Raw genomic sequence first — 22,775 nt, 5'->3', positions numbered from 1 at the left:
GACACGCAGTAGGTGAGCAGGCCTTCCTCCGCCCTCACCACGTGTCCCCACTCATTTCAGGGGCTCCATAGGTGTTACAGGGGCAGAGGGCTTTGAATGCTGGGTCTTTGGTTTCCTTTCTAGTTCTTAAAGCTGCCAGTACCTAAAGATTGCTATCCTGGATGCTGTTTCACACCACAGGTACGCACCTGCACTCTACCTGTGGGCCGTTCAGGGGGTTTTCTAGAGTGGCTCAGAAGCCAGCGAAGGAGGCTGGGACATCAGCTAGTCGTGGAGCACCCTCCTGTAGTCAGTGCTGGGAGTCAGCCCCATGGTGCTGAGGGTGCTCCCGAGGCAAGACGACCACCTGTGTGCTGGATATTTGAAAACGCTTCACCGATGGGAATATTCCCTTTATACAGCCAAAGAAACTGAGGCACTGAGTGACTGAGTCCCCCAGTGCCTGCCCCACCTCTACAGGGAACAGGATGGGCCATGGGACATTTTATTTAAGTGCCCCTGAATGGTTGTGTTTCTTAAACATCTTTTTTCCCAAAAACAATTCCAGGCAATTCTGATCATTCTGAGGGGAATCACCTATCCATTTAGGAAATTCTCTGTTCTCTAAGTTAATGAAGATCTAGAAAGCATGGGTTTGAGACACATCCTTAGAGGAAAAAAATGTGTCAGGTGGATATTTAAAAAACTAGCAGATTCTACATTTGAATAGGTGTTTGATTCAGAGAAATACTGTAATTGAAAGTGGGCAGAATTGCTGAGTTAGTCTTGTTGCAGTTCTGTTTCTTACAGTTATTTGTAAGTTCCTTGTTTTAACAACTACCAATTAGATTTCTATTTCCAGTAAGGACAGAGTAAACTTCCACAGGCCACCCTCGAAGCCCTTTTGCCCTCGAGGCTCTGCTGTGTTGGGAGGGGCACAAGGATGAGGGGCTGAAAACCACACCAGAGCCACTGAGAGGCCCTGACCTGAGCTTTGGCAGAGTCAGAGAGCTGGGGAGACGAAGCTGTGAGCTCAGAGCAGCCAGGACGCCAGAGGAGAAAGGCCAAGACCCTAAATAGAAAGCTCACTGAGGGGAGCCCCAACTTCTGTGCCACTTTTCCCCTTGCCTTAGTCTGTTCAGGCTGTTAGAACAGAACACCATTGACTGGGTGCCTTGCACATTGATTTTCTCACAGTTCTGGAGGCTTGCAGTCCAGGATCAAGGCACAGACCGGTAGGATTTCTGGTGAGGACTCTGTTCTTTCCTGGCCGCAGGCAGTCACTCTCCCAACATGTCCTCTGGTGTGTGCTACGAGAGCACGTGCGCCCCGGTGTGTCCTCCACACTTTGAGAGAAGGCACCTCCTGTCAAATTAGGGCTCTTGTGCCCTCATTTAACATTAATTACCTCCCTAAAGGCTCTATCTCCAAACAGAATCACATGGGAATTTGGGGCTTCCACATATGAACGGTGGGGGGGGGGGCTGGGTATGGTTCAGTCTGTAATACCCCTCAAGGCATTTGCCAACTTGTAACACGCAGGTTGAAATGCTAGCATCTGTTCGAGCCGACTGTACTCAGTACTTCCACTCCCAGGTGGGCATGTGCCCAGCAGAAATGTGAGCATATATGTCATCAGTCGGCACCATGTGCCAAAATGTTTCTCATGGCATCATTTGTGATGGCCCGGGTGTATACAGAACCCCGGCCCACTGACAATAGAATAAATTTTGGTATGTTCACACCATGGAACACTAGCCAACAATGAAAACATTGCTACACACACTATCATAGATACATCTCACAACTATAATATTGGGTTTTAAAAAAAGGCTGAATACAAAACAATACATATTGGTTCCATTTAAGTTCAAAAATTGGCAGAACTAATCTAAGAACAAAGAGGTCATAATAACAGTTCCCTGTGCAGAGTGGGTGGCTAATGACTGATGCAGGAAGGGGCTTCTAGGTGCTGGTAATATATATATATATATATATTCTGGCTTCAGTGTTCTATACGTGAGTGTGTTTATGAAATTCATTGAGCTAGATACACTCAGGATTTTTCATCTTTCTAAATATGTTACACTTGAAGTTTTAAAAAAGGACACACGTTCTAACCCTGTATTTGTCTCTTAATAGCTTTGTCGCCCCAGATAGAACATACTGTCTTTATTCTTTTAACTCCCTCATCTTCAACGTGGGAGCGCGCGCAGAACTGACACCTAGGGCCGTTTGTAAGACTGCAGGAGACAGTACATCTAAAGGGCTCCGCACAGCGCCTGGCACTTGACCTGTGTTCCCAGGCGTCTGTCACGTTCTCGCTGACGCTCTTTCCTTCCCTGCACTGCCGGGACTGCCCTTCCATGCTGCTTCGTCAGGAAGGAGGCCAGGCAAACGCTGGGTGCGCTTTGGCAGACTAGGACCAAGTGCAGAAACGGTATGGATTTGCAAAACCTGTTTGAGAAAGCCGCCGTGTTTGGTGGAGATAGGAAGGAAGGAGGGTGAGGGGATCAGAGACCGCACTTCCCGGAGCAGCCGTTCACCACAGACATCAAAGCGAGGCCTGTCGTCGGCCCCGGGGAGTCCCGGAATCGCTTCACGGAGCCCTCAACCGGTTCTCAAAACGCTTCCATGTGGTGAGAGTCAAGAAAAGGATTTAAAAAAAGAAAGAAGAAAAAGGCCTTGATTGGGTGCTACATAGTGGGATAGTTTTCAGCTGCTCCAGAGCACTTAGGGCCCACACCTCCATTTGCAGTAATGAGTCACATGAGCACGGGCACTTTAGGGCCGGTGGCTAGGCCCGGCGACTGAGTAACAGAGAAGCCGGTTTCCGAGAGACCTGTAAATAATTTGTGAAACGGATGGTCAGAAAAGTGATGGTAAAAGTAGCACCTCTTCACCGTCCATATTTACTCCAGATGTGTCTTGAAAACAGTTTATTTCATTTGCTGACAAAAGTTGGGTTTTTACTACATCAGCCCCACAGGGCCAAGATTGGCGGGAGATTACCATCAAGCTTTAAAGGAACGGATTTCGAATGGGAAAAGCAAACAAATGGTAGCATCCAGGAGTATATACTGTGTGTTGCCGAAACGGAGCCACCAATCTGGATTTCAGGCTCCAGAAGCAATTAAGAAATTTGCTTCACACACATCAGGTTTATTGTGATCAGGATGTCTTGGCAGAAAATTCCAGAACAACATGAAACTGTCATTTTCACTCCCAAGTCTAAAATGTCAGACTGTGGTCAAAGGAGTTCAAGTATTTCTCAAGTCCAGGTAATAGTGCTCGTTCCATGCACAATAGATCTTAAGTCTGGTTGACTCCCAGTCATTCACGTTAATGGAGGCAAGGAACCATTTGAACAAATTAAAACATGACAGATGCAGATTCTTTTGTACTGCGTTCATGTTCTTAATATAACTTGAGTGGAGGTTTGGTTTAAACATTGGCTCCTCTGAACACTGTATTTGAAGAAAGTAGAGTAAGAATGTTCTTTATGGTTAAGTAATGAAGACAGACCTCAGAGAGTCAGGTAGCCTAACAGCTGGGAGGGTCTAGGCCAGTGGCTCTCAAACTGTGGTCCCTGGACCAGCAGCATCAGCATCACCTGAGAACTCGTTAGGAATTTGGGTGCAACCAAGCAACCTCTGTTTAACAAGTTCTCCAGGTAGGCACAGCGTCTGGAAAGAGTTGGAAAATCACAGCACCAGATTCCAACCGAGGCTTGCTGTCGTCAGCTACACGATGAGCTTTGTGTCCATCCATCCATAGAGGCAGCCTTTGGATGCTTAGGGGTGCCAAAGAACCCACCTCTCGGGAACCAGCTGCCTCCTTCCCAGTCTTCCTTGCTGGTGGCCCACTCCTCTTTACGCACCATGCTGTACCTGACTGTCCTTGTGCAGCTGTGGCCTGGAGCCCCCTGCTCTGCCTCCTGCAGGTCTCCTGCCAGAGCTGCTGGTCAGTCCCACAGAGATAGCCCACATCCAAAGTGGCCTTTCTGAAATCACTCTTCAGAAAGCTCCAAGGTCTGTCTCTGTCCCAGCTGGTCATTGCCGTCTGCCATCGGGTCCGAAGCAAAACAGAGTCAGCAGAGATGCCCTTGGGGCTGCAAGACTTCCTTAGGGCCTGCAGGGGTAGTCCAGGGCTGTGATTTTCCAACTCTTTCCAGACGCTGTGCCTACAAGAGTGAGGAGCCCTGAGAGCCACTTCCCTGCTACCCTTGAAAATGAATGGGTGGAGGTGTTATCAACAGAGAGAAGCCACCCTGCCCTGTGTGGTGCACATGTGAACCAGCAGGCCCCACCATGCCCTGGCCTGGAGCTGGGAGGCCCAGGTCCTCCCCTAATATTGAGTCGCAGTCTTCCTAGACAGTCAGTAGGGTGTAACCTCCCCCCTGCCCCATCCACCTCACACAGGCCTACCCCATAGGTGCCTTAGAACAGAGAACACAGCCCCGAGGTTAACCCTCAGTAAAGGTTACCTTTCCTCTACTTATATATGTAAACACCAAACCAGAGTTTCTCAACCTTGGCACCATTAACATTCTGGGCCGAGTAATATTTTTGTGTCAGAGACTGTCCTGTGGACGTCGAGCAGTGCCCCTGGCCTCGAGCCACTAGATGCCACTAACACCCCCGAGTCGTGACAATCAGAGGGTCTCCTACAATTGAGAACCACGGAACCAGACAATGCTACTGAGAGGTTAAAATTGCAGAGCCGAGAACAATTCCAGCTTCAATTTCAGGTTTCGTTTCTGGACTGGTTCTCAGTAAACGGAGAGTTGCTGTGCTTTTGGATAACTGAGGCATTCAACTAACAAATGTTAGTGTTCAGCCCTTGATTTTTCTCTAATGTACCAGTTGTAAGTGACGTATGATGAAACTGAGGACCATCATATTGGCCATCACGTTGGATAAGTTTCATCCCTGTTTTAAAATGTGCTTTTAGGGGCGCCTGGGTAGCTCAGTCGGTTAAGCCTCTGACTTCGGCTCAGGTCAGATCTGATGTTCGTGGGTTCGAGCCCCGTGTCAGGCTCTGTGCTGACAGCTAGCTCAGAGCCTGGAGCCTGCTTCCGGTTCTGTGTCTCCTCTCTCTACCCCTCCCCCTCTCATGCTCTGTCTCTCTCTGTATCAAAAATAAATAAAACATTAAAAAAAATTTTTTAAGATGTGCTTTTATACATCTGATGATGTTAAAATTATTAACAATAAGGTAGTTATAATTTCCATTTTTATCCACATTTGCCTGGTGTTGTTTGAGATCTAACCGATTTTTTTTTTCAATGACACCCTGATGTTCACCATTTGCCCCATCAAACCAGCTTCGCATTTGCCTGCCTACAAAAATGGTAGGGACTGTTCTGTCCTCTACCCCAAGCCAAAGATTCTGCCATCCTTTGAATGGGGTGCTAAGGCCCCAGAAGGCAGTGGGGTGATGAGCCCCCTCCCAGCAAGCTGAAGTACCGCCTGCACTTTAGTATGACAGCAGTAGGGTCTCCCGAGGAAAAATCGCAGCAGCAGCAGCAGCAGCAGCCATCTTTCTGAGTTACTGGACAGTTTTCTCCACTGTTCCTCTGGGTCCTGCATACCCCAAGTAGGGGCTACAAACCGTCAGGACTTGAAATATATCGACGCTGGTCCAGAAAATGAAACTGAAGACTGCTAGTGATTCATTACCTGCTCTGCCTGCAGGGAGAGTTACTCTAATTACCTTGCTCCATGTCAGATGTTACAAAAATCTAGGAGTAAATATTTATAGAGGTTGGGACAGGCGCAGTTCTGAGAGTACAGACAGTGTAGGACTTTTTAAGTAGTCAGGGATGTAAACACACATACATGTGCTTCTATTCTGTGTCTGGATCCCCTTAGGCAGTTCCCTAATCATTCATGGCAGGCAACTCTGATAAACCTGAATTTGGCCTCAGACCCTCGAACGCCAAGCTCAGCTAGCCATAACCCATCAACCAGGAGGCAAGAGCATGCCATGGTCGAGAGCAAGGACTGCCGTCAGACTGCCTACCTTCAAATCCTGGCCCCGCCATCTACTGGCTAGACGGTCTTGGACATCTAATTTAGCTTCAGTTTCCTCATCTGTGAAAAATGAGGTAATGACAGTGCCCACTCCTAGGGCTAATTGAGAATTCATGTGACCCACATAGTAAGTGTTCAGTAAATATGTGTGGGGCGCCTAGGGGGCTCAGTCGTTTGAGCGTCCGGCTTCGGCTCAGGTCATGATCTCACGGCTCGTGGGTTCGAACCCCGCATCAGGCTCTGTGCTGACAGCTCAGAGCCTGGAACCTGCTTCAGATTCTGTGTCTCCCTCTCTCTCTCACCTTCTCCTGCTCACGCTGTCTCTATCTCTCAAAAAAAATTTTAATAAAATAAATAAATAAACATGTGTATGCCTTTGGTTACAGTGGAGACTGGGTGGAAGGGTGTGGTTGACTCGAGGTAAAGTTATCAGTCTTGGAAAACAAACAGCTGATTTCACCTATTACTGGGTTAGGAGTACAGTCTCCATGTGCGAAGGAAATTCAGGGCATGCATGTGGCGTTGCTGGCCTTCCCATCCGGCCAGAGTTACCAGATTGTGTATATACATTTACATTCAGCAGTGTACGTTGAACCCCACGTTAACATCTCCCGCATAAGAATCCAATGACCTGCATAAGAAAGAATTTGTATATGAAGGCATCTTTGGCTTATGTGCAAAGGAAAAAGTCTCCCTTGGAAAAATGCAGGCCTTACACATTTCGCAGACCTTTGTGTCCACAGAAACAGTCACTGGCAATTAGGCAGCCGCTGAAAGATCAGAGGCAGGAACCCGCACATGAAACAGAGGCAGCGCCTGAAGATCGCTGCCTTCTATCTCTGAGTTATGGGCGGCCAAGGTTGCCTCCCCCTGGGCCCAATATGCTCTGAGCTTTTCCTGCTGTGGACGGGGGCTCCAGGGACTTTCATGCACCCCAGTTTTCATGCAGCTTACTGATCCCTTTTTCACATGAATGAAAAACGCCTTTGATTTTGAATACTCACGTCTGTTTTGTGTAACATTTAACTGATGTGCCAGAATCATTCTGTACCTTAAAGGGGGTCTTGCACTGGGTTATTAAAATCAGTCCTTCTGTGAAGAGTCACTTTGTTCACTTAAAGGATAACCACCCTGCCTTTCTTAATGATGCTCATCTCATTAAACCTGGATTAGAGAAAAGAGAGGCACGCAGACCAGCAGTCGGAACCCAGTCAGAGCCCGTTCATCAATTGGTCCAGCCATAGGAGAGGCTTCAGAGAAATAGTATTATGTGCTGATCAGCTGATCTGGAGTCACCTAAGCCTTTCAGCCCTGCTTTGCTCTGGGAATCCTGCTTTAGAGCATTAATTCCAGTTAGAATCCTGATAAGCCAATAGAGATCTTGACCCTGTGGGTTCACCCATTTGTTCAGATGGCATAATGTGCCTTTTCATGATCTGTGAAATTCTCCATCTCTAGAGAGGTCCATAGAGTTAAACCATTAATCCATTCAACCAACATTCTCTGTTTCTTCCGGGCAGAGGGCATTCTAAATCCTGGGAATGAAGTCATGAATCTGATGCTTGAAATTGGGAGGGAAGACAGAAGCTACAATACAAGGGGTGGGGGGCGGGGTGTTGAGAGAGGCTGCCATTCACAAATGTAACTTTGGCAAGTTCAACCACGTATTCAGCCCTGGAAAAGAAGAGGAAAGGTGGTATTGAAACAGGGCTGACAACTCTGGTCTCACCTCCACTCTCCTTGTTGAGTCTAGATAAAATTAAGTGTAATCTGTCTGTTCTTCTTGCCTTTCACAATGTGGAAATCTCTGCTGTAATGTGAGTCTCTAGAGCTAAGAAGACTGTGGGTGCTGGTCTTGTATTTTGTACATTTTGGACCCCAAATTTAAGGCACTGCCTTTTTGGGTTTTTGGCCAAAGAAATAGGCAACTGTTCCAGTGCTGAGTGGCTTATGTTGTCTTTAAGAGTAATTCTGACTTTATGGGGGTTTCACTTTAAATGCTCATCATAGAAGCTAATACCTCAAGTGAGACTAGATTCCTTGATCATAACAGCAGAAGGGAAGCCAGTCTGGGACATCATGACAGGGGAGCTTCTGAGCAGTCAGGACAGCTTTCCCAGAGGAGGCGACTGCCCCAAGCTGGCTTTGGAAGAGTGCACATTAACCAATGGAAGGAAAGTCTGGGATGGGACTGGTGGGGAGGAGGAGGAGGAGGAGGAGGAGGAGGAGGATGGGGACAGTGATGACCACGGCTCACTTAGAATTGACAGGACTTTGGAAGTCAGAGGAAGAAAGGAAGCAAGGAGGAGCTCTGAAGTTATGGCTTGGACACCCAAGTGGGTAGTGAACCGCCAGGATGAGCAACAGGCAGAAAACCAGTGATGGCAGGGGGATGAGGTGTGCCATTTGGAGCACACTGAGTTGGGTGCCTGTGAGACACTGGAGTCAGCCATGTGGCTGGAGACGAGAGGCAGGGGCTGCCATGGCAGACTGGGGAGTCACCAGGGATAAAAAGCATTGGAATGAGTGTGACGACACCACCACCACCACCCCCCCAGAAATGCACAGAGAGAAGAGGGCCAGAGATGGAACTTCAGAGACACCAACATGTATGGATGGGCATGGAGAGGAGGAGGAGCAGCAAAAGAAAGCCAAAAACAACAGTGTCCAGCAACGCAGAGAAGGGTTTTGAAGTAGGAGTGGGGATCCATAGCAGGGCACTGGAGAGACAGGAAGAGGAAGTCTGAAGGCATCCTAGGGATCTCTAAGCTGTGAGAGCAGATTCAAGGGCACAAAGGGGCTGGGCATGTACAGAGGTGGGGGGTGAGTGGAAGGTGGTGGTTTAATAGGGTGCCATGGAGGCCCTGGTCTCCCTCCTCTTCAGTGGTCCACAGGGGCCAACACCAAGAGAACACCCCTGGCCTCAAGAGAGCCTCTGATATGAAAGTTTTTGTACCCTTTCCCAGAGTTCTCTCTCCATCAATTCGTCTGAAGTTTCCACCATCAGACTCCTGCAGGCAGGTCTCCTGGGAGTATGCATTAACTAATTAACTAATGAACACCCTGATCAATGTCATGACTGATGAGATTAGCTAACTTGTCTTCTCAGGCCCCTAAGGGGATTCACAGAGATCATGAGAAAGAGTTGAAGGCACTAATTGAGGAACAAAGCAGGTTGACTTTGCTAGGGTCTCCTTCCCCTACACCAGCTCACCTCCATCCACTCCTATAGTGAGGGCTCTTGGATTCCAGGATCAAGGGGCTTGGAGGGTGATAAGGAGAACCTGGTGTCCTCCCCACAAGTTCCACTGTTTTGAGTCTAACTGATCAATCTTGGTAGAGGAGGAAATTTAGATTGAGTTATGGGGTAGCCCCTTTGTATAACTTATCCCACCACCCAACCCTGCTAGGTAGGCATTATTCTCCCCCATTTTATTCCCCTCTAACTAGATGTCATGGGACAGATGTCTTAATACCAATTAGTATTCTAGATTTTTTTCTATATAACATTACACAAATGTGCACACATGCATGCACAATCTATTTTTTGAACTTGAATTATGGAAAATTCCAGACATTTGCAAGACTAGAGAAAAAAGCATACTGGACCTCGATGTAGACATCATTCAGTTTCAACAGTTATGAACTCATTACTGATTTTGTATCTGTAACCCCATCCATTTTCCCCTCCTAGGTTGTTGGGAAGCAAATCATGGATTTACAAATATCGTTTCACCCACAAATGTTTCAATATGCACCACTAAAGGACTCTTTTTAAAAACCATAACCAGGGCACCATTGTCACGCTAAATAACAAGTGACAATAATCTCTTATTATCCTTAAATATCCAGTTAGTGTTCAGATTTCCCAATTCTCTCATAAATATTTTCCCCAGGTATTTGAATTGGAATCTAAATAATTTATATTAGCTAATGTTTTTTAAGTCTCTTATAATCTGTGCTGGTCCCATGTCCCTATCTCCTTTTTCATTTGCAATTTATTTGTTAAGAGCCAGGACACCTGCTCTCTAGTTTCCCATAATGTGGACTTGACCGATTGTATTTCCCTAGTATAGTTTAACATGTTTCTCTGTATTCTGTATCTTTTTTATTTTTTTATTATTTTTTTATAATAGTTTATTGTCAAATTGGTTTACATATAACACCCAGTGCTTCTCCCCACAAGTGCATCGCAGTTAGATCTAAAGGCTTGATTGGATTCAAGTTTGATTTTTGTGACAAGACTTACTCATAAGTGGCTCTGGGCATCCAGCTGGAGGCACATACAGCTTGTCTCTCTTTCTGTGATGTCTGCAGCCACCGATGCCCCGTGCTCCATTCCTTCCGGAGAGGTTGCAAAGTGGGGATATGCTGATTCTATCACTTCTTCATTCATTAGCTAGGATACACGTGTTTAGAGGAACTCCCTTTCATCAACTATTTTGCTACCCAGAGGTATATTTCATTTAGTGAAGGGTGGGCAAGTGGGTGCTTCTTTTCCTTTACCCACCAGTTCTCAAAAGAATAACTTAGTTCCCTAGCATCCTTTCAGTGAGACCGATGAGATACCAGTGAGGGGACCAGCGAGCTTTTGGGGGGTATTATTATGAACTCGCAAATTAAACATATTTCATGTGTCCCAGTTCATTACAATTATTAGCTTTCTGAGGCACAAACTGTGCCATCTTTGACCAAAATAAACTATTCATGTTTGCCCTGACTCTTTTTGATACAAACCCAGGAGCCCTTGCAAACTTCCTTGCTTTGAGGTACGCCATGATGTTCCAGGCTCCTGTTATACAGTTCCTGTCCCAGGACTGGACTCAATGATTTCTCCAGGGAGCATGGTCTTCTTTTTGTGAGAAATGATATTTCAAGACCACAGTCCAAGAATGCTGATTATTAGTGGGTAATTGTTTCTAGGTCATTTTGCTGGTTAAAGCTAAGATAGATGAACAGGGAAGGGAAGGAGGGAAAGAGAAGGGGAGAGAGGAAGAAAGGAAGGAAGAGAGAGTAAATCACGAGTAAGGTTTCTTAATTTCATCAATATTACATCTGTTTCCACACCCAAACCTCCAATTTCCAGTTCCTAACAACACCATAGTTACTCAGTATCCTAGAATGCCTGCACTACAGTGTCTGACTAGCAACACCAAGGCCGATACGACTACTGAAGAGAGTTTAATATTCTTGTGGCTTTACAGTCTTTATACAGTATATGTCACTAGGGATATATAGTCAAATTACCAGTTGAACAGTAATTTAGAATTATTCTCTGGAGGTTTCCACTGATGACATATAAAGTTAGATTCAGTTATTTCATTCGGTTTTGGCTTTTAGGAATTTTTAATTTAATTTCATTTTATATTAAGCCTTGATTCTATCTCTGTTCTCTGTAACAATTTAATTTCTTATGTTTGTATTTTCATTGTTTTTTAATATATATATATTTATACATTAATATATATATGTGTATGTATATCCTTCTCCTCCAGAAAGAGAAACATACTACATATGCTTTTCCAACTTGATTCTTTCACGCAATGTTATATCCACGCAACCCCTCCATAGTTTATGGAGCAGAGGGGTGTGTCAGTGGGACCAAATATGACACAGTGTTTTGCAGCTTGCCTTTTATCATCTAGTACTTCAGGAGCTGGAGCTCCCCGTCCCCTGAATGTCTTGGAAATACAATCAGATGCCCACTGGCTTTGTGGGTAGGTCCTCATGGCAATACTTCTCAGGCTTTTGGTTTCATCTATCAGGGAAAGACTACACGTATGTGGTCCACCAATTTTTGGTCAAATAACACGCAGAGTTTTAACAAATTTTATGAACAATAAAAACGATATTTTAAACTATCCCCACTTGTTTTAAATCTGTAAAAGAGATGATATTTGCCATTTCTTAACCCAAGATTTATATGCAGCTTGATGGTGAATGGCTGAAGACCAAGACGAGTGTTGCATGAGTCCTGTTTTTTCTCAACTCTTACTTCTCACTCAGAAACCTTAAACTCCCATGTGTCTAGTAGTTCTAATCGTTCTGCATGCTCATTGTGCAAAGTGTTTCTTTTACTGCCTTGAACCACTTCAAGAGTTAGCAGCTTAAAGCAGTCATTTATTTCTCATGATTCTATGGGTCAGGAAACCGGGTGCGGTTGACCAGACGGTTCTGCAGCTCCATGCCATGTGCGTCCAGCTGGTGGCTGGGTTGGGCTAGACGGCCCAAGAAGGTCTCACTCACATGCCCCTATGGGAAATTAGGAGTGAGGCTTTGGGGACAGAGGACCCAGGTTTGAATCCTACGTCTGCCACTTGTTATAACATGCATGGGCCATCGTGGACCATTGGATAGATGACCAGAGTCCACCAGGCATGGATCATATTCTGAGAACTTCTGCCTCCGCATGACTTGGTATAAGAATCCTTGGAATACAGGGACACCTGGGCGGCTCAGTCAGTTAACTGTCCAACTTCAGCTCAGGTCCTGATCTCATGGCTCATGAGTTTGAGCCCTGCATTGGGGTCTGTGCTGTCAACAGAGAGCCCACTTCAGATCCTCTATCTTCTCTCTCTCTGCCTCTCTCTCTCTCTCAAAAGTAAATAGACATCAAGAAAAAAAAGTCCTTGAAGAAGCTTGGGATTTGGGGAGCAGGACTGAGGATAAGGCCCAACTTTCATGAACTTCTTAAAGGTATTTGTAACCATAAGAATTTTGAACTGCTGATGTAAAGAAAGCATGCCTTCATTAACCATTCTGAATTGGCAACCTGGTAGACAGTTCCTGGAAAAGGGTATGCTAGAGATTATAATTTGTGATGTAAAAGGAAGTTTAAATTGATGCTTTGGGGTCCTCTATCATTTTTTTTTTCCTTTTTGACTGAGGCTCCAACGTGAGGACAAGAGAATGTCCTCACTTCCTAAGTCGAAGTGCTAGACCCTCTGTGCGGGGCACGCTGAGATGAGGCTTGTTCTGTCAACTCCAGGAATCACCGACCTCCTTTCACAAAGGAAGGTGGAGAGGTCACAGGCGAAGGATCTCTTTGGAGAGAATTGGATTGTGGCATTTTCCCTTCCCCTCACCTATGAGGGATATTAGGGAAGGGAAATTCTTTCCTCCCCTCAACCCAAAAGAGAGGAACTTCAAGGGGGCCCAACAGGGGCCAGATCTGAAGCCTGACACACGCCTAAGAAAGCAAAAGTGAGAGGCTGACTGAGGTCACTAGACTGAAAAAGTGGAGAGGGACAGGGCTGAGCATGTTCACTGATGACAGGCACAGGGATGCGTGAGTTCCCCCAAGTGCCAAGTGGACTCACAGAAAGGAGGCTGCCTCACACTATTTGTAATGGGGACACCAGGCAAGAGAATTGCTTCCAGAGGCTATGCAACTGCCAGAGAGCCAGAGAACGACTGTATTAGTTAGGATTTGGTTTGCTGCAAGGGAGGCGAAAAACCCACAAGAGTAGGACAAGAAGGAAGTTAATTTCTCTTAAACAAGACTTAAAGGAGAAAGAAGTTAATTTCTCTCAGGGAAGTGTAAGAGGTCAGGGCTGGTGTGGTGGCTCAAGTCCTCAGGGACCCAGGATCCTTTGGTCTCGTTCTGCTGTGCTCCACACATAGCTTGCACCCGAGGGCCCAACATGACTGTTCTAGCTCCATCCATTCCCTCTGCATTGCAGCCAGCTCTGAGGAAGGAGAAGAGCAGTCTGCCCAAATTTGAGGACAAGCCCCTGGAATTGCACGTATGACTCCCACTAACATACTATTGGCGAGAACGCTGTTACAGGCCACATCCAGCTACAAGGCTGGGACATTCCATTACTCTAAGTTGTCATGCGTTCAGCTAGTTGGGGACTCTGTTTCTGAGGAAAGAGAGTAAAACTGATGTGGGGGAATAATTAGTAGTCCCTGTCACCCTGGTAGACTGCCCATGATTGAGAATGGAGTTGTAAAAGGCGGGGCACATGAGAGGCATTACCAGGGTCTGAAGTGATTACAGGAAGCTCCCAGCGAGGGCATCACCAAACACGTTCTCATAGTGCCACAGGACAGGCGGAGTCAGCCGCAGTGCAGAGGATAACTGAACTCACCATGTAAGGCTGTGCCCGCTTTTCAGCAAATCGTCTCTCCCCGCAGACCTCAAGTCAGAATTCATGACCCAGAAATGGCAGTAGAAGCAGTAGAGACAATAAAAGCCCCCTTTGCTCTACTCCAAGCTTGGACCCAGACCAAGGTGAAGCAGGGAAGGAACTCTAATTAATAAATTAGGTAAGGGCTTGGATTCTTTAAATTATTCTGTACTTTATTTATTTTTTACAATTTAAGTTTATTTGTTTTTGAGAGGAAGCAGAGGAGGAGTAGAGAGAGAGGGATAGAGACTCCCAAATAGGCTCTGTGCTGCCAGCACAGAGCCCAATGCAGGGCTCGAACTTACGAACCATGAGATCATGAACTGAGCCAAAACCAAGAGCCCAATGCTTAACCAACTGAGCCACCCAGGCACCTCTGTTCTGTACTTTTAAATCACTAAAACAAGACTTGCTGTTTTTTCTTTTTAATTTTTATAATGTTTGTTTATTTTTGAGAGAGAGAGAGAGAGAGAAAGAGTGCAAGTAAGGTAGGGGTAGAGAGAAGGAGACACAGAATCTGAAGCAGGCTCCAGGCTCTGAGCTGTCAGCACAGAACCTGAACTCGCGAACTGCAAGATCATGACCTGAGCTGAAGCCAGACATTTAACCAACTGAGCGACTGAGGTGCCGCAAGACTTGCTGTTCTTATAGACGCCTGGAGGACTTGAAAAAATCCAACAGTAGCAGCTCCTCAAAAATTTGAACATAGAGTTACCATATGACCCAGTAAATCTGCTCCCAGGTATGTATATACAAAATAATTGAAAACAGGTGTCCACACAAAAAACTGTCCATGAGTGTTCCTAGCAGCAGTATTCATAATAGTCAAGAAGTGGAAACAACCCAAATGTCTATCAGCTAATGAATGGATATACAAAATTTGGTATATCCATACAATGGAATATTATTCAGCCATAAAAGGGATGAAGTACTGAGAAAACTTGAAAATATTGTGCTAAGTGAAAAAAAGCCAAACACAGAGGCCACATATTATGTAACTCCATGTATGTGAGATGTCCAAATAGGCAGAGCACAGAGGCAGTTGATTCGTGGCTGCCAGGGGTTAGGGGCATTGGCAGGTAACTGGGGTGACTTCTAATGAGTATGGATTTTCTTTCTGAGATGATGAAAATGTTTTGGGGTTAGATAGTGGCGATGGTTGCCAAGCCTCATGAATATACCAAAAACCACTGAATCATACACCTTAAAAGGGTTAGTTTCATGGCATTTGAATTATATCTCAATTAAAAAAAATTTAATCTAATATCAGCGAGAAAGTTAATCCTGCCTGAGATTTCTGGAGCGAGGGCAAGAACTAGTGCACAGTCATACATAAAGGGACAACGGGAGAAAAAGTTGTTTTTTAATCATACTCACGAGCGCCCAGTCTCTTCGTTATACTGCTTACATTTGTGGGAGCTTATCTAGGATCCTTTACATGAAAAACATGTGATCAGAGTGGTAGAAAGGATTCAAGGGCTTCATGTTCAGCTCCCACATGTAAAGAGCTTGGAGTCTGCCATTCCCATTCTAACATTAAGAAAAAACTGAGTCAATAGAAAATCTACTTTTTTTGAACCCAGCAGAAGACAAAGTCTGCAGGGAGGCTGCTGTAACAAAGACGGTTATAAACACCAGAAATTTATTTGTCACAGTTCTAGGGGCTGGAGGTCTGAGGTCAGTGCCAGTGTGGGCAGGTTCTGTGGTGAGAGCCCTCTTCCAGTTGCAGACTGCTGACCTTTCGTTGGGTCCACATATGGTGGAAAGAGGGCAAGTGAGCTCTAAGTCTCTTCGATACAGGCACTAATCTCATTCATGAAGGTTGCACCTTCATGACTTAATAGACTCCCAAAGGCCCACCTCCTAACATCAGCACATTGGATGTTAGAGTTTCAACATATAATTGGGGTGGGGGACGGGTGGATACGACAGAAAGATTCAGTCTATAACAGCAGGGCAAACTGTCACCTTGAAATCTAGAGAGACAGGAAAACCCGGAGACACATCTAAGATCTGCTTACCTGGAGAGAAGCTGCTGGAGCCATAAATCAATAGGAAAATTTAAAGGTAATTTTGATGAATTTCTAGACAGTGAGTGTAGACTAGCCTGAAAGTGAGAAACTTTGCGTGACTTCAGTCTTGTGTGGGGGCTTCACACTTTTGTGGGCTTTACCTTCCATAACACCATGAGCGTATCAGATGAAGATGCTATAAAAATCCCCTAATGGTTCTGGTAGGGGCAGGGGAAGAGTAACCATTGTTAATTAAACCAAAGTGGTGTCCATAAGAAAGACCATGCTCCAGGGAAAAAGCCTGCAGCAGAGCCTCATCCCACCTGGGGGAAGGGCATCCCTCCCCCTGAAGTCCCCTCTAACCTCTAGCCTCAATTAGGAAAATCTGTGCCAATAGAGAATCACTTCTGGAGGTCACAGGCCAGAGGCATAGCTCACAGAAATACTGAGCTCTAAATGACATCATAGAATGTTCTCCTTCCCCCATACTTTACCACCTCTCCAACAGGGTTCCAGTGTAATAACTAGAATTATTAGAAAGAGCTGCAAGATACATACTACTCTCATTCCACAGATGAGGACTACTTAGGGAAGCCCAAAGTCAAGAGAGAATATAAATGGCCCCTGTAGCTCCAGGAAACATTAAACACAGTCTAATTCCTAACCATATATACATAATCCTCACACTAAAGACTCAGTCCCTGTTACTCAATACAATATGTCTGGATTTCAACCAAAAATTCCAAGGACACCAAAGGCAAGAAAAAAGTCTAAAGAGATCAAGCATCAGAACCATACTCTGATATGACACAGATGTCAAAATTATCAGGCAGAGCTTTTAAGATAACCATGATTCGTGTTAAAAATTCTAACGGGAGGGGTGCCAGTGTGGTTGAGTCACATAAGCTTCTGACTCTTGATTTCAGCTCAGGTCATGATCTTACAGTTTATGAGTTGGAGCCCTGCATCGGGCTCTGAGCTGATGGTGCAGAGTCTCGTTGGGATTCTGTTTCCCCCTCTCTCTGCCCCTCCTCCACTTGCTCTCAATCTCTCTCTCAAAATAAATAAGAACTCAACTTAAAAAAAAGAGCTGTAATGGAAAGAAGGCAACATGCAAGAAAATATGGGAAATATAAGAAGAGAGATGGAAATTCTAAGAAAGAATCAGGAGGAAATGCTAGAGATAAAAAAAAAACCACTCTAACAGCAATTAAGATTGCCTTTGATGGGCTCATAAGTGGACTCAACATGGCCAAGGAAGAATCAGTAAGCTTGAAAATGGGTCAATAGAAACTTCCCAGATAGAAATACAACAACAACAACAAAAAAAACAGAACTAAGAAACAATATATAGATCTAAGAGCTATGAAACAGTCTAATGATTTTGAAATATGTAACAGATATGTAATTGGAATATCAGAAAGAGAAGAAAGAACGGGGAAAAAACATATTTGAAATAATGCCAAGAACTTTTCAAAATTAATGACAGACAGCCAACTACAGATCCAAAAAGCTTGGGAAAAAGCAGAATAAATACCAAAAACTACACCTAGGCCTATCATACTCAAATTACAGAAAACTAAAGAGGGAATCCTGAAAGAATCCAGAAGGGAAAAAAGAACTTACTCATACAGGATAAGAACTATAGTCAACTTCTCACCAGAAACCAAGCAAGCAAGAAGAAAGTGGAATGAAATATCAAAGATGTTGAAAGAGAAAAGCCACCAACCTAGAATTCTGTATTCTACAAAATTATCCCTCAATGGTGAAGAAGAAATAGACTTTCTCAAACAAAGAAAATTGGGGAAATTTGTGGCTGGCAGACCAGTCCTACATGAAATATTAAAAGATTTTTTTCCAGCAGTGCCTGGGTGGCTCAGTCAGTTGAGCATCTGACTTCAGCACAGGTCATGATCTCACAGTTTGTGAGTTTAAGCCCCATATCAGGCTCTCTGCTATAAGCACAGAGCCCACTTCGGATCGTCTCTCTCCCTCTCTGGTTCTTTATCTCTCCTCCGCTCCTGCTCTCTCTCTCTCAAAAGAATAAATAAATAAATAAATAAATAAATAAATAAATAAATAAACATTAAAAATATTTTCTTCTAGCAGAATAAAATTATACAGGACAGAAACTTGCAACCATACAAAGAAGGAAGAATAAACGAAGGTAAAAGAAAATCTTCTATTTTTATTTTTCTTCATTTTAAGAATCACTGCTTAAAGTAATAATGATATATTGGGTGGCTATAACATATGAATGAGTGAAGCAAATGACAGCAGTATCCTTGGGGTGAGTGAGAGGAATTCAGAGCACTCTGTTAGAATGTGCCTGCACTGCACATGAGCTACACAGAGTGCAATGTGAATGTGGAGTGTGCTTGGTTAAAAATGTGTTTTGGAAACACTAGGGCAACTATAAAAAGTTTAAAAAGAAATATAATGAATATTATAAAAGAGGAGATAAAATGAAACCTTATAAAATGTTAAGTCAAAAGCAGATAAGGCAGAAGAAAAAGAAACAAAGAATAAATGCAATAAACAGACCACAGTTACAAACGTGGTTATTAATCCAGCTCTACCAATAATCACTTTTAATATAAATTATCTAAATATGCCAATTAAAAGAGAAATTGTCAGAGTGGATTAAGAAAAAAAGACCCAGTTGTATGTTGTATGTAAGAAACTTGCCTTAAATATAAAGATTCAGATAGGTTAAAAATAAATTATCTAGTCCTGATACTAGTCACCATCTAGCTCTGTGTTCTTAAATATACCTAACATCTTTAAAATAAATTTCCTACTTCTTTCTTAAGCTATCTTGCAACCCAAAGAGTCCAATCTTTACTCTACAGAAGAATGCAATTAGTATAGACAAGATAATATGTTTACACACATCATAAAGACAAGAGCAATGAAACTAACATAACACTGTATGTGAATTATACTTGAAGAAAGGAAGGGAGGTGGGGACAGAGGGAAGAAGGAAGGAAGGAAAGAAGGAAGGATATTGTCTGCAAAGAGCAATGAGTCAGCTTGGAAGTACATATATCTTCCTAAAAATATTGTATATCCTGTGAAGTATAACATGACTAGCTAAAAAAAAAAAAAAAAAAAAGCCAGGATGCATAGAAGGAAGGTTTCCTCTGACTATTTGGAGCACCTGGGAAATACGACAGAAGCATGCATAAGCGTTGCCATGTTATTAGCATAGCTACTAGGAAGGGAAAAATAAAGGGATGGAAAAGATATACTCTTCTGACACTCTCCAAAAAAAAGATGCAGGCCCCTGGGTGGCTCAGTTCATTGAGCTTCCAATTATTGATTTCAGCTCAAGTCATGATCCCAGGGTCATGGAATGAAGTCTCACCTTGGACATGGCATGGGGCCTACTTAAGATATTCTCTCTCTCTCTCTCTCTCTCTCTCTCCCCCCACCTGTCTTCCACTTGTGTACTCTCTCTCTCTTTCAGAAAGAAAGAAAAGAACAGAAAAGAAGAGAAAAGAAAGATACAGTAGCTATATTAAATTCAAACAAAGCAGGTTTCAGAACAAGAAAAATGATCAGGAATAATGTGGGACATATAGTTATATACATTATAGTCATCATACACATTATAGACATACAGGAGTCTGTTGTCTAAGAACATAAAAATAATAATTAATGTGAATGCACCTAACAAGAAAGCATCAAAATACATAAATCAAAACTGATAGGAATGAGTGGGGAAATAGACAAATTCACTGTTACAGTTTGTTTGATCAATACCCCTGTTCCAGTAACTGATAAATAAAGTAGACAGAAAATCATAAGGACATGTGGCCTCAACTGCATTACCAATCACCTCCATCTAATGGACATTTATAGAAATTTCCATCCAGCAAGAACAGAATATGCGTTCTTCTCAACCTTATGTGGCACTACATGCTGGACCATAAAACATACCTTAACAAAATTGGTTTCGTATCTTCATGAAGAAACTGCAATGCTTGGATAAAAGTAGGCAAAGTAGATCTTGATAAATGAAGACATATTCCCTGCTCGTGGATTAGAAACTCAGTATTATTAAAATATCCACTTTTCCAGCTTAATTTATAGATGCCATGCAATTCTAATCCAAACCCCAGGAAGTTATTTTATAGATATCACCAAAATTTATTCTAACATTTATATGGAAAGGCAAAACATCTAGAATAGGCAAAACAATCCTGAAAAAGAAGAACAAAATTGGGGAACTCACCTACCCAATTTCAAGACTTACTATAGGGGTGCCTGGGTGGCTCAGTTGGTTAAGTGGCCAACTTAGGCTCAAGTCATGATCTCATGGTTCGTGGGTTCAGGCCCCGCATCAGGCTCTGTGCTGACAGCTCGGAGCCTGGAGCCTGCTTCTGATTCTGTGTCTCCCTCTCTCTCTGGCCCTACACTGCTCACACTCTATCTCTCAAAAATAAATAAATGTTAAAAAAAATTAAAAAAAAAAGACTTCGTGTAAATTTCAGTAATCAAGATAGTGTGGTATTGGTGAAAGAATAGATACATTGATTCATGGAACAAAGTAGGGAACCCAGAAATGCACTTACACATAGAGTCAACTTATCTTTGACAAAAAAAGAGATTCAGTAGAGCAAAAACAGTCTTTTCAACAAATGGGCTGGATCAAGTGGATGTCCATATGCAAAAAAAAAAAAATACTTTTCACTAAATTTAACTCAAACTGGATTATAGAGCTAAATGTAAAATCCAAAAGTAAAAATCATCTAGAAGAAAATAGGAGATTTAGATGACCCTGGGTTTGGTAATAAGTTTTTACATACAACACTAAAATCATGAGACATGGAAGGAAATTTATTAAAATTGAAAAATCTGCTTTGTGAAAGACAAACCACAAACTGGAGGAAAATATTTGCAAACTACATATCTGATAAAGGGCTTGTGTTCAACATACACAAGGAACTCGCAAACTCCATCATAAGAAAACAAACAACTCAGTTTAAAATGGGCAGAAGATCTGAGCAGATACCTCAACAAAGATACATTCATATCAAATACGCATATGAAAAGATGCTCAATATTGTTTGTCCTTAGTAAATTTCAAAATAAAACAACGAGATGCCAGTGCACGCCATTAGAATGGACTCCAAGCTGACAGTACAAATTGTTGGTGAGGCTGTGAAGTGACAGGACTTCTTGTTCATCATTAGTGGAAATGCAAAATTGCACAGGTACTTTGGAAGACAGTTTGGCAGTCTCTTATAAAACGAAACATAGTCTTACCATTCTGTCCCCACTTGTGCTGATAAAGATTCACCCAATGTATTTGAAAACTCAGGCACACACAAAAAATCTGCATAGGAATGTTTATAGCACCTTTATTCATAATTTTCTGGTGAAAAGGGAAGCCACCAAGATGTCCTTCAATAGGTGAATGGATAATCAAACTGTGGCACATACATACAGTGGAACATCATTCAGCAATAAAAAGAAATGAACAGTCCAAGCCACAAAAGACATGGACAAATTGTAATTATATAATGCTAGTGAAAGAGTCTAAAAAAGGCAAAACATTAAAAAAAAAAGTGGTAGAAAAAACATTGGTGGTTGTCAGAGGTTTAGGGGAAATTGAGGAAGTGACACTGGAGACTTTTTTAGGGTGAAGAAATTATTGCATATGATATTGTAATGGTGAGTGAATGATACTATGCAACTGTCAAACCCATAGAACTTAATAGCACAAAGAGTGAAGTTTATGTAAAATTTAAAAAAAAATCATTTAAGGGGGATCCCAGGATAAAATGTAGAAGGTGACAAAAGAAGTCTGTTTTACATATGTATGAAACAACTTCATTGAAGAGGGTGGAAGGAAAAGGTGCTGACCTCAGTAACTTTGGAAATTAGTAGTTGTAGGACTACAGACACAAGAACCTGTACACAGGCCCTGTACTCTAGTTGATAAAGTTGTTCCCTACAGGTGTATGGGTTAACAATTCCAGTGCCACTATACATGCATACTGGAACTGAACACTAAGTAAATGCTGGTTTATGGTGGGGGCCAGGTTTCTCACTGTTTGAGTGGAAGTGCAAGAGGGAAGTCCAAGTCCAAGGGTCCCCTTGGGAGACAAGACTACTAAAATGTAATATGTATCTTGGATGGGATTCTGAAATCAGAAAAGGACATTAGGTCAACACTAAGGAAATCTGGATGAAGTACCAACTTCAGTTAATCATGACTCAATTTTAGTCAGTTAACTAATAAGTATATGATTCTAGTGTTAGCTGTTAATGATAAGGCAACATGGGTGTGAGGTGTATGTGAACTCTGTATGATCTTTGCAATAGTTCTGTAAATTTAAGTTGTCCTAAAATAAGAGTTTACTTTAAAAAAATTGTAGAGAGTTTCTTTGAACTGTAATTAGAATTATTTATTTATATTTCACCTTTGTATGCCAGTAAAATAATAAGTGAACAATATTGAATGCTAACATTTTTTTTAATTTTTTTTAATGTTTTATTTATTTTTGATACAGAGAGAGACAGAGCATGAAAGGGGGAGGGGCAGAGAGAGGAGGAGACACAGAACCGGAAGCAGGCTCCAGGCTCTGAGCTAGCTGTCAGCACAGAGC

This window comes from Suricata suricatta, chromosome 10, assembly GCF_006229205.1.
Source record: "Suricata suricatta isolate VVHF042 chromosome 10, meerkat_22Aug2017_6uvM2_HiC, whole genome shotgun sequence".
In the NCBI taxonomy this organism is placed as follows: Eukaryota; Metazoa; Chordata; class Mammalia; order Carnivora; family Herpestidae; genus Suricata; species Suricata suricatta.
The sequence above is the reverse complement of the archived record's forward strand: the minus strand, read 5'-3'. Positions refer to the sequence as shown.